The sequence below is a fragment of the Triticum aestivum genome, chromosome 1D (assembly GCF_018294505.1).
Source record: "Triticum aestivum cultivar Chinese Spring chromosome 1D, IWGSC CS RefSeq v2.1, whole genome shotgun sequence".
Classification (NCBI taxonomy): Eukaryota; Viridiplantae; Streptophyta; class Magnoliopsida; order Poales; family Poaceae; genus Triticum; species Triticum aestivum.
In genome coordinates, this window is record NC_057796.1 from 92991574 (window position 1) to 93005397 (window position 13824).

Genomic DNA, 13824 nt, shown 5'->3' on the forward strand with positions numbered 1-13824 from the left:
ATGATGACTTGTTATGAGCTGCTCCTGCTGCTGCTATATGATGAATTGCTATGAGCTGCTCCTGTTGCTGCTATATGATGAATTGCTATGAGCTGCTCCTGCTGCTGCTATATGATGAATTGCTATGAGCTGCTCCTGCTGCTGCTATATGATGAATTGCTATGAGCTGCTTCTGCTGCTGCTATATGATGAATTGCTATGAGTTGCTGCTGGTATATGATGAATTGCACACTGCTGCTGCTGTATGATGAGTTGCTATGAGCTGCTGCTGCTATATGATGCTTTCAGGTGGTGCTGCTATATGATAATAACCAGCCACTTGGACCATCGAATTTCAATAAATAATTGTTCTTCATATAAATGTGGGTCATGCGTTCTTTGTTTAAATTAGGCAATGGGATCTCTATGGAAAACATTGACCAAATTAGATTGTGCCAAGTAGATGGTATCTTTGTATTTGCATTTTGAGCAAATAGTGATGGTCTGTTTTCCTATCATATTAATTACCGCACTGGGTTCAATTTGTGATGTTTGCAAGTCAAATTAATTTTCATATGGGTAGCAAAATGAAAAAATATAGTGCAATCTAGACTTTTCACCGATCATACCAAAGATAAGCTGAAAACGCAATGAAAAGAACTGGTTGGCTTATTACATGGAGCTTATATTCACAGGTGCTTATTTTCTTAGGATAACTCGTAATAACTGTCCCTAAGAAACTTGGCCAATAGAACTGACATAATAATAACATGTCACGATGATTGCAATGGAGGAGTGATGTACCATAGCACACTGTATAGGCTCACCGCTGGCTCTCCTTTTTTGCGATGTTCCATGAAATTGCCACATACATCTTGTACTTTTTCATTGTGTAACCCTATCTGCAAGTTGACACGACTAATTTCAGACATCTCTACATGATAATACATTGCATATCCCTTGCGCATATTTAAACCACCAATTAATGATTGTGTGCATAGCATAAACTAGCCATGACTCTATGTGCTGGACTAGCAGGCACTCTAAGGGAGCCTAATGTAGTGCACTGGAATTCCTACATGCCACCTACGATTTTGTGTAATGTACTGCCTCTGTTCCTAAATATATGTCTATGTAGAGATTCCAGTATGGACCACATACATATGTATATAGATGCATTTTCGAGTGTAGATTCTCTCATTTTGCTCCGTATGTAGCCTATAGTGGAATCTCTAGAAAGACTTATATTTAGGAACGGAGGTACGAGGTAGTATCATGTATGACATCTACATATCTAATTTAGCAGCCAGTAGTAGAAATCATTGTCTGCACAAAGGGATTACTGGTCGAAAATCCTAGCAAAGCACGCTAGCAGGCACAGAACAATACAAGAGAAAGAGACGCGCTTACAAGATCATAGCAATGCCTCGGTCCAGGATCTTGGTTGGCCAAGCTGTTAGATCCAGAAGAAACATCGTCCTTGTAGTTTTTGCCAGCTGCATAACATGTAACAACGATCTGTTAGTATATTTGAAGTACATCGGGCAGGTGATGCTGGACGGGTTTAAAGGTGACAAGTACCTAGGCCGTGGCGGGTGCTTGGCATCTTGCCGGACAGTGGGAATCAGGTTAGAAACTTCAAGGGTGATGACGTCGTGCTGGCTGTTGGGATCCGGTAAGGAGATCTAGAACCGTCGAGTAGGGTGTTTGTGGAGCGGCTCCGGTAGGGTGGACTACGGTGTGGGAAAAGCGGATATGTGGCCGTGGACGAGGGCGTAGGTGAAGCTGCTCCGGTGGTTGGGTTAAGCATGGTGTCGACGATGCGGATCTGCGGCCGTGGACGGGGCGTCAAAAGCTGCTCCGGTAGGTTGGATGAGGGTGCGAGGAAGCGGATCTGGGGCCATGGACTTGTGAGTTGGCAAAGCGGCCCCGGTAGGGTTGAAAATGGTATAGGCGAAGCTACTCCGGTGGGGTGGACGATGGTGTCGGCGAAGCGGCTCCGGTAGGGTTGAGGAAGGTGTCGGCGAAGAGGATCAGAGGCCGTCGACGGGGGCGTCGGTGGGGCGGCTCCGGGGGGGTGTGGATGAAGCGTCTCCGATGGGGAGTACGAATGAGCCGCTACAGATGCGCTGCGGTTGACGAGAGTACCGACAAAGAAGATCCGGCACCATGGACAAGGCCGGCACTGAATGGGCTGTGGTACAGTGGTGGATGAGCAGTCTACTTGTTTGTAGGGGAGGTGGGAGGGGTAGATGCGGCCGCAGAAGTAGATCCGGCGAGGTGGACACCGCTGGCAGTGCATGGGCTCTGGTACGCCGGTGGATTAGTAGTCTAGGGTTTCGAGAGGGGAGGGGAGAACGGCCGATGAAGTATGGACGACGTGATGTGAGATGCTTTGGTGCTGTGGAGTTAGTCGTTTTTGCGGGAGGGGGAGAGGAAATGGGGGTGCCATGTAGTGGGGGGAACCGGAAGTTACCAAAGCAGCCCCGACCTATTATGTAGATGAGGGCAGTATTGTAACTGTTGGTCTTCGTGCACCAAGGACGAAAGGGGAATTTCGCATGCTAAAGACTAAGGTGGCGGAAATTTTGGAAGGAGGCGGGAGATGTTGCCGCCCACGGGATCGTTCGTATCCAGTTTCAACTAATTTTGGACCGTGCTTGCCGGAAGGTCATGCGAGACTGTGTACACGGGGCACGCCTCAGTAGTTAATAACTGGTGTGAATTCCACCCCATAAAAAAGACAATAACTCGGGATGATCCACCAATAACTTGGACGTTCACATACGGGTGTAGTGGCGCGTTCACAAAAAAAGGGATCAAACACTCAGCCTATGTATTTCTCGTGTAAATAGATAATTTAGTGCAATTGGTTATTTACTTTAAACATAATGCATTGACGTGTTAGTGTAGAGGCGCACAAAAAGAAATGGATATTGTAGTCCGCTACTTAAAATTGTTACGTCATATGATTACATAGCCTCCATATCATAAATTGCGTACCCGTTGAATTCATCTATGAATATTACATATATTACTTCATAATAGAACCTTAATTCATCCAAGACTAATGATTTTGAATGCAAGAGTAACAATGGTGCATGTACATGATAGCTACATTGTCACGACCGGTTTTTCAATAAAATATTTATTGAGAGACCAATCCCTTTTACGGACCAGTAAAGAAGAATTCCTTCTCACTGGTAGACAATATCTTGGTCACAGAAGAAAAAATACCAGGAGTACTGAATATAATACAAGGTTGAGCGGAGACTGCTCAACAATTTATTACATGAACGCCGATAAAACATAACGGCGGATAGGGTGGCATGACTACTAACTCACGATAACAACGGTGGTGGAAATATCACCGCGAAGTGGGTGATATGACTCCTGAAAACTACAGCTCTTCGAGTGTCGGAGTGAGGCTCGAGGAGACTTATTGCGGGTGGCGGAAGCGTATATAATACAAGTGACCAATATCCGGGATCGCACAGGACTGACTGGGACTCCTCTAGGCGTCGGACGCACTATCAAACTCTTCATCCAAGAGACTGCCTTCGTCAACATCTGGCCAAATCAACAAGCCAGGTGAGTACTATGAAAGTACTTGCAAGACAGTTCGGAGATAAGATATAACAAATGTAAACATGAAGCATATGAATAGATTAACAAGTGCGTTCAGACATAGAGATAATGATGCATGGGAAAATAACAGAGAAGTCGGGTGGTAGTCCTCCCGAAATCCCAAAATAAATACTGGGTGCCAAACGAGGGTCTGAATGACTCCTCGAGAGGAAACTGCAAGAATAATAATTCCGGTGCCAAACGAGGGTCTGAATGACTCCTCGAGGGGAAACTGCAAGAATAATAATGCCGCAGTCGGGCGTCGGGGCGACACCACATAAAGGGCTTATAACAGAAAAAGAAAGACAATGCGTGCCACAGTCGGACGTCTGAGCGACATCACATAAGGGGCTTATATTGAAAGTAAGAGACAAACATGCCACAGTCGGACGTCTGAGCGACATCACATAAAGGGCTTATATTGAAAGTAAGAGACAAACATGCCACAGTCGGACGTCTGAGCGACATCACATAAAGGGCTTATATTCCTTACTTAGCAGCTCATGAATTTTAAATCATATCATGAGGATAATCAGACATGAGACAAACAACAGGGTTAGTCCATCCACAGGAATAACGTTCAGCCAAGATTTCTACTCTAAGTCACTTATCGGAAGGGAGAATATACCACGAGGTTACGACATAGACATGGATACGCTGATCACGATACTTGACCTTGGATACGATGACTCGGAAGAATTTGACTCTGCAGAGTTGTACTTTAACCACGGCCAACGGATTTTAGTAGTCACGGGGACTAGTTCCGTTTACGGTGTTTTGGAAGGAACACATCTAACCAGTACACACCCATTCCACATTCCAAAGCTAGGAATCACCCTCGGAAACGTTCAAGAAAAACCTTGAGACGGGGAGGCTACAACCTCGCGTAGCATGGGATCAAATTTCTATACGCGCGCTCTAAGGGGTGCCCCCCTCTCGGTCCCAACCGGAAACACCCATGCCCCCTGACCGGATGACTGGCTTTAATCCAGGGCCATGGAACCATCATCCCGGCCTCTCTGTTTGGTGTGTACACGGAAAGAGGTTACCAACTTACTAAACCGCATTCTGGCAGAAAACAAGTGGTAGCACGGAAGGGGGAAGAACGGCCACGTGACTCCGTCCACGTTAACGTCGGAAATTGTCGGATGACACAAGGCTGGCATGCTACAACGGTACCACCTTGCTGCCCTTCAGGTCACCACATGATTAGGCCATCTCTCATCAGAGATCATCGCAACTTTGGAACACACGGGTAGTTGCCTCACAAGCAACATGATACTCACCGATACTCATATGCCACGCACAACCTTTCACGCAAACATGCGAAACACCTATCATATCAAAGGTTCAAACATGCTTGCCTGGTTCGGAGAAGTCGGAGTCTAGCTCAGCGAAGTTCGCGGCTCCGTCACCTCTTCCGGAACCTACGGAATAGCGAAAACGTATACTAACGTGAAAACCAACACGTGCATAAAAGTTGTTCCAAAAATTTTCCAATAAATCCCATTAAAAAACTAGACAAAATTATAATATTGTCAGAAAAAGAATCACTCAAAAATCAATTTTTATTAAAAAGTTATAAGGGTTTCTGTCCAGGGACTCATCTGTAATGAAACAGAGAAGTTCCAGGGGCTTAACTGAGAAAACAGAAAACGCTTCGGAAAGAAACGCGCCAGCTCAAAGAGAAAACGTATTTGCCCGAAGGCGCCAACAAAAAACGTTTCGAGGGAGAAGAGAATAGAGGCTGACAGGGGGGTCCACATGTCAGGTTTAAAAAGTTCGCCGGCGCCCGAAGACTGCGGTGGTCGCCGGCGTCGAACCACGGCGAGAGAGGGAGATCGGAGTGTACCAAGAGCTTCAGCGTGTCCTTCCGCGTCGGTGGGTGGTGGACTCGACCGACGGAGAGCACCACGTCGACGGCGACACTTTCTCCGGCGGACGGCGGCTCGGGTGATGGTGGAGAACTCCGGTGGGTGCTGCAAGCTCCGAATTGAAGCGCGGGTCAGGAGAGTGGATGCATAGGGAAACTACTGGCAAGAGTTGAAGGGTGGAGGTGCACGCACAGGAGCGAATCGAGCTGGATCCCGTGGCGGGTCGCGGCGGCCGGAGTCGGGGAAGAAAGCTCCCTCGGGGCTCTTCCAGTGGCTTGGTGTGGTCTAGGTGGAGTGCAGAGGTGGTGTGGGTTCGAGTTGAAGCTCGGGGCCTCTATTTATAGGCGGATCGAGGGGGTGGCCGTGAATGGGGTTGCTCCGGCGAGCAATTACGGCGAGGTAGTGTCTTGGCTGGGAGCTTAAGTGGCCACGCAGCATCAGTGAGGTGTACTGGTGCCGTTCCCCTGCTAATCCCGGTCGGTCTTGGCGTAATGGCGCCGGTCCACGGTGGGGTGGCCGCACGGGCACGACGGCGGCAGAGAGCGCGCTCCGCGCCCAGCGGTTCACGACGAGGGTGGCAGCACGCACTAAGGAGTGGAAGACCATGCGGCGATCTCCGGTGGCTTAGGCGGCGCTGGGTGGCGCCGTCTGCGCTGCGCCTCTCTCTGGCGGCCGCAAAGCCGCCGCTGGCGTCGGTCACGGGGCGGCGCACCTCCTTCAGCTCGTCGCCGACGCCCGCAAGCATCCAGGCGCTCGTGCGGTGCAGAGGACAAGGGGGAGGGGACAGGAAACACGGCGACGCCGAGGCACTGGCGAGATCGACTACGGACACTGAAGAAACGACAGCAACACTGAACTGTTCTCTGAATTTGACTGAACCTGATTTTGACAATACTCTGCAGGTGTTCGACAGAATGATTTGGCAAGGAGAAAATTTTTCCTGAGGCTGGGACTTGGTGAGGTGACCTCTCAATGCACCCAGGGGTTGCCTGATTTTTCTCAGAATTTTTGGAGAGGGATTTGAATGAATTTCATCAAATTTGGCAAAACTGGTCCAAACTTGCAGCAAGTATAGTTTGAAAATTTTGAACTGAAGACTAGTGGATCTTCATGGATCTTGGTTGAGGGTTCAAAAGACTAGGAAGGGAAATTGGTTTGGGGGCAAAAATCAAAACAGAAATGGTAGCTCCTTTGTAAATCTCCAAGGGCTAGAATAGAAGGCAGAAATTGTTTTGATAAGATTTAAATGGAAAATAAATATATGGGGAGGTTCAACTTGCTGGATTTGATGCAAATCATGATCCAAAGATGAGGAAAGTCTTATGAGAGTGGATTTGCACTAAGGTCATGGCAAGAGAGATTTGTTGAAAGGGGCAAAGAATCATTCCAAAAGCCATAGGGCATTTTCAAAGGAATTTTCAAAAGGCATTTTTCCCAAGTGGCAAGCATTTTGGTTTGAGTCCAAATAAAAAGAAAGAACCTCCAAGACCAACATCAAGTCTTGGGTGAATCCAAATAAAACCCTTGCCATAAAAATATATTTTGAAAGGGAGGGCTCTTTTGAAGAAAAATTTAAAACACCTCCCTCAAGTCAAATAAATTTTTTGAAAAGGCCAAATAAAATTTTGGGTGTCACAACACCTACCCCCTTAGGAATAATCTCGTCCTCGAGATTTCAGCTGATCCTCGCATAGATATGGATATTCTGCCTGAAGAAAATCTTCCCTTTCCCACGTAGCTTCATCCTCAGTGTGGTTGCTCCACTGAACTCTAAAAAATTTAGTCGTTTTCTGATGGGTCCTCCGTTCAGACACTTCCAATATCTTTACTGGCCTTTCCCTGTAGGTGAGGTTTGGTTGTACATCAATGCTCGCATGAGATATATGCTTCTCCGGGTTACTTACACATTTTCTCAATTGTGAGACGTGGAATACGTCATGGACGTCTGACAGCTCCTTGGGTAGGTCTAGTTGGTAGGCTACCGTGCCTCTTCGTGCAATTATACAGAATGGTCCAATAAATCTCGGGGCTAGCTTCCCCTTAATTTTGAACCGTTGCAGGCCCCTCATAGGAGACACTCGTAGGTATACGGAATCACCGGGTTCAAAGCTGACCTCACGATGTTTTTGATCGTAGTAGCTCTTTTGTCGGCTCTGCGCTGTCTTGAGTCTGTCCCTGATCTGCTTAACTTTCTCCTCGGCCTCTTTAAGCATGTCTGGGCCGAAGATACGGCTGTCACCTGTTTCTGACCGATTCAGTGGGGTACGACACCTCCGTCCATACAATGCTTCAAAGGGTGCCATTTGCAAGCTGGCTTGGTAACTGTTGTTGTAAGCAAACTCGGCATACGGCAAACTCTCTTCCCAACTGGACCCATAGGTGAGCACACAGGCTCTCAGCATATCCTCTAGGATTTGGTTCACACGTTCCGTTTGTCCATCAGTCTGAGGGTGGTACGCTGTACTGAAAGCTAGCTGCGTGCCCAGAGCTTGTTGCACGTGATCCCAAAATTTGGAGACAAATTGTGTGCCTCGGTCGGATATTATAGTCTTTGAAACTCCATGCAAACAAACTATACGGGAGAGATAAAGTTTGGCCAGTCTTTGTGTGGAGTAGGTAGTCTTCACGGGAATGAAATGAGCAACCTTGGTTAGTCGGTCTGTGATGACCCATATGGCGTCATTTCCGCGTTGTGATCGAGGTAGTCCGACAATGAAGTCCATTCCTATTTCATCCCATTTCCACTCCGGTATCCTGTTTGGCTGGAGTAGCCCTGCTGGCTTTTGATGCTCGGCCTTGATGCGCTGACATGAATCGCAACAAGAAATAAATGTGGCTATATCCCTTTTCATACCGTGCCACCAAAATCTTTCCTGAATGTCCTTGTACATTTTGGTTCCTCCAGGGTGGATCGAGTATGGAGCGGTGTGGCTTTCGGTTAGGATTTGTTGCTTGAGTTCCTCAACGTTAGGTACGCAAAGTCTGTCTCCGTACCATAATATTCCTTCACTGTCTGTGACGAACTCTGAAGCCTTACCAAGGTTCATTTTCTTCTTTATGCCTTCGATGCTGGGATGTCCCTGTTGAGCCTTCTTAATTTGTTCCACTAGGGTGGGTTGTATCTCCAGATTTGATACGGTGCCCTCAGAGACTAACACCATGTTGAGCCTAGCGAACTCTTGCTGAAACTCAGGCCTCAAGTTTTGCAGACCGTCGTTGGCCGGGCTGGGGTTTCGACTAAGGGCATCAGCCACTACATTTGCTTTCCCTGGATGGTAGTGAATGCCGACATCATAGTCCTTGACCAATTCCAACCAGCGTCGTTGGCGTAAATTTAGCTCTGGCTGTGTGAAAATATATTTGAGGCTCTTATGGTCCGTATATATTTCACAGCGATTTCCCAACAGAAAGTGCCTCCACTCCTTGAGTGCATGTATGATTGCTGCTATCTCCAAGTCATGTGTTGGGTAATTTTCCTCATGTTTTCGCAGCTGCCTGGAGGCATACGCGACAACTTTGCCATCTTGCATTAGTACACATCCGAGGCCTTTTCGGGACGCGTCACAATATACTTCAAAACTCTTGTGTATGTCTGGCACGGTTAATACCGGTGCGGTTGTTAGCTTCTTCTTAAGTTCTTGGAAGCTTCTCTCGCATGCTTCCGTCCATACAAATTTCTTGTCCTTCTTGAGCAATTGTGTCATTGGTTTTGCCACAGTGGAGAATCCTTCAATAAATCTTCTATAATATCCGGCCATCCCGAGGAAACTCCGCACATCTGTCACGTTGGCTGGTGGCTTCCAGTCAAGTATGGCTTTGACTTTCTCTGGGTCTACGGCCACGCCTTCTTGGGTTAATATGTGGCCTAGGAAACCAACTTGCCTTAGCCAAAATTCACACTTGCTAAATTTGGCGTACAATTGATGTTTCCTTAATTCTCCCAAAACAATTCTGAGATGCTCAGCATGCTCTTCTGGTGTCCTTGAATATACCAGAATATCGTCAATGAACACCACAACAAATTTGTCCATAAATTTCATAAACACTTTGTTCATGAGGTGGACGAAATATGCGGGGGCGTTCGTTAATCCAAATGGCATTACTGTGAACTCATATAATCCATATCTGGAAGTGAATGCTGTCTTAGGGATATCTTCTGTCCGTACTTTCAATTGGTGATATCCCGATCTCAAATCAATTTTTGAGAACACCTTGGCTTGCGCGAGCTGGTCAAACAAATCATTTATCCGTGGCATCGGATATTTGTTTTTGATGGTGACCATATTGAGAGCTCGATAGTATATACATAATCTCAGTGTCCCATCCTATTTTTGGCGAATAAAACTGGTGAACCCCATGGTGAGGAGCTGGCTCGAATAAATCCCTTGTCCAATAATTCCTTTATCTGCTTCTTCAACTCCACCAATTCTGAGGGTGCCATTCTATAAGGTTTCTTATAGATGGGAGCGGTGCCAGGTGCTAGTTCAATGCTGAACTCTATCTCTCGATCTGGTGGCATGCCCGGTAGTTCTTCAGGAAATACGTCAGGAAACTCGCATACCACTGGAACTTTTCTCAGTTCTGACATGTCCACTTTGTTCAGCTTTGGTTGCCGTGACCGTGGTCTTTCTTGAGCTGTGACCTTTATTGTCTTGCCATGATGGTGAGTGAGAATCACGGTCCGATTGAAACAGTCAATAAATCCCTTGTTGGTGGTCAACCAGTCCATCCCTAGGATGACATCCAGTCCTTCATTTTCCAACACGATGAGATTAGCTTGGAACTTTAGTCCTTTGAACTCAATGATCACTCCTTGGCAGTAACTCTGAGTGATCTGCTTATTTCCGGGGGACTTGATGATCATAGATTTTTCCAAGGGAAGTATCGGAAAACCATGTTGCAAAACAAATCTCTTCGAAACGAACGAATGGGAAGCTCCAGAATCAAACAAAACCGTGGCAGGTACTGTGTTGACAGGGAACGTACCGAGCACGATGTCTGGGGCATCCTGCGCTTCTTCCCTGGTCACATGGTTCAGGTGACCCTTCCTGTGGTTGTTGTTGGGATTGAAATTGTTGCGCTTGGGGGCTGGATTGTTTCCACCATTGTTCGGCTTGGGGGCCGAGTTCCTCGGTTTTGGGCACTGTTTAGCATAGTGCCCTTCTTCTCCACAAGCATAGCATGTGACCCCTGGACGGTAGGTGAACTCCTTGTCCCTGGCATGAAACTGTCCGACGGGCCTTAGATCAGTAGTCGTGGATTTCCTTGCTCCTGTCCTTGGAACCTCAGTCTTGCTTCGATTGTTGCGAGCGAGGGTCGTCTTGTCCCTTTTCCGCTTACGGATATCTTCCAGGCTGCGGCGCTCATTCTCCAAGGTGATGGCCTTGTCAACCAGAGTTTTAAAATCCGGGAAAGTGTGTACCACCAGCTGGCATCTTAGGGCTGGTGCCAGGCCGTCCAGGAATTTTTCCATCTTCTTGTTCTCTGTCATGTGCTCGTCGTAGGCATAACGAGATAGCTGGGTAAACTGACCGTCGTATTCTGTCACTGACATGCCTCTCTGCTTGAGGTCATCAAACTCTCTCTTCTTGATTTTTATGATGCTCCTGGGGACGTGTGCCCCATGAAAGCCTTCCTTGAATTCTTCCCAGGTGATGTTGTGTTCACTGGGATGCATGTGTAAGAAGTTTTCCCACCATGCTGCAGCTGCTCCAGTAAGGTAGTGTGGTGCATAAAGCACCTTCTCACTATCTGAGCACTAAGCAATAATCAGCTTCCTCTCGATATCACGAAGCCAGTCATCGGCTTCCAGCGGCCTATCAGTGTGAGCAAAAGTTGAAGGGCGAGTCTTCTGTAACTCAGATAACTTGGAATGTGGTTGATAGGGTTCACGGTGGTTTCCCATATTGATGACGTGATTCATCATCTCTTGGTGCTGTTGCTGGCTTTGTTCGAAGAGACGGCATACTTGAGACAAGGCTGCTTCGCTGTCTTGTTGACTGGACTGTCCCTGAGTGAAGTTGTTGCTAGTCTGTGTCCCATAAACTTCTTCTGGCTGATTGGGCATGGAGCGAGTCCACGGGCGAGACATTTTTCCAGTCTGGGGTATTATTTTGCAAAACCCATGAGAAGAACTGTGTGGCACAACGAAAATCTTGCAAAGGCAACAATTTAAAAGACTTCAAGGTTTTCAAGAAAACATAAACGATTTTGCACGGAGAAGAACTGCTTAGCATATATCTTACACGCGAAAAGCAAACACACGATACAGCACTCAGGATGTGCGTACACAATCCTGACATGTTATTTAGACTAGCATACTCCTCCGGAAAGTAGCAAACACACTAATACAAACTAGCGTACAGATAAAACACACCATACAAGCAGACATAACGCGCGGCTACTCTGCGCTCTCAGTCGGAGATGGTGACGATGTCCTTTCCCTTGCCGAGGGCAAGACTCAGCGGTGCAGGGGATTCAACCTCCACCTCCTCTCTAGCTGGCTCCTGGCGCGTAACACTGCGCTGCGGTGATGGCGCGGGAGCGACAGGTGGTAGTGCGGGTGTGGCAGGCGGTGCAGCTCTGACTGGAGTAGGAGCGATGACTCGGTCGAACTCCTTAGTGGTAGGCAGACGGCGAGCAGTGGCCAAAACGGCCGGTGCATAAGAGGCTGAAGACGAGACGAATGTCAGAGGCGGTGCCGTGTGGAGAAGCTCCTTCCTGCTGGCAGGACCGCCCCGGACTAAGTCCATGTGGGCAGCCACAAAATCGTCCACGAGGTTGTCGAAAGACTCCTCCAGAGCCTTGAGATACTCCAAAACCATCTCGATGGCTTCATCTCGTTCTCCCCGATGGCAGGCGAATGCATAGTGACAAGTGTATGGCACATGGCATGGGAGGTAGCGGTAGCGACGAGTCTTCATCATAGGAAGGATGTCCCGAAGACGAGCTATCGCCTCACGGGCAGCCATCTGCATGGCATGCCTCTCTGTAGGCATGGCCCTTCCCACAAAACGGAAGTGGCGAGATGCAGAACGTCCTCCCTTGAATTGCACCACGGCTTGGTGCATAGACACGTCGTCGCTGAGCTTGTGCTGATAAAGCGTGAACTCCGGACGAGTCACTGGCCCGATTGCGAGCTTGGTGATGGAGACGAGGAGTTTGAAAAACCCCTCGGGCACGCTCGTGAACACTCGAGTCTCACAGTGGCTGCCAGCCATCTGCAAAAGTAGGCAAAAATTCTGAGTAGTCATGTCATAAATTTATGATGACCAACAGAAAATAGCTACAATTGCAAAATGCTGAAAAAGCACAAAAGACGCTACTAACCGATTAGCGATCACACCTAGTGGCTTCCTACAGTCAGCCTGGCTCTGATACCAAGCTTTTCACGACCGGTTTTTCAATAAAATATTTATTGAGAGACCAATCCCTTTTACGGACCAGTAAAGAAGAATTCCTTCTCACTGGTAGACAATATCTTGGTCACAGAAGAAAAAATACCAGGAGTACTGAATATAATACAAGGTTGAGCGGAGACTGCTCAACAATTTATTACATGAACGCCGATAAAACATAACGGCGGATAGGGTGGCATGACTACTAACTCACGATAACAACGGTGGTGGAAATATCACCGCGAAGTGGGTGATATGACTCCTGAAAACTACAGCTCTTCGAGCGTCGGAGTGAGGCTCGAGGAGACTTATTGCGGGTGGCGGAAGCGTATATAATACAAGTGACCAATATCCGGGATCGCACAGGACTGACTGGGACTCCTCTAGGCGTCGGACGCACTATCAAACTCTTCATCCAAGAGATTGCCTTCGTCAACATCTGGCCAAATCAACAAGCCAGGTGAGTACTATGAAAGTACTCGCAAGACAGTTCGGACATAAGATATAACAAATGTAAACATGAAGCATATGAATAGATTAACAAGTGCGTTCAGACATAGAGATAATGATGCATGGGAAAATAACAGAGAAGTCGGGTGGTAGTCCTCCCGAAATCCCAAAATAAATACTGGGTGCCAAACGAGGGTCTGAATGACTCCTCGAGAGGAAACTGCAAGAATAATAATACCGGTGCCAAACGAGGATCTGAATGACTCCTCGAGGGGAAACTGCAAGAATAATAATGCCGCAGTCGGGCGTCGGGGCGACACCACATAAAGGGCTTATAACAGAAAAAGAAAGACAATGCGTGCCACAGTCGGACGTCTGAGCGACATCACATAAAGGGCTTATATTGAAAGTGAGAGACAAACATGCCACAGTCGGAGTCTGAGCGACATCACATAAAGGGCTTATATTGAAAGTAAGAGACAAACATGCCACAGTCG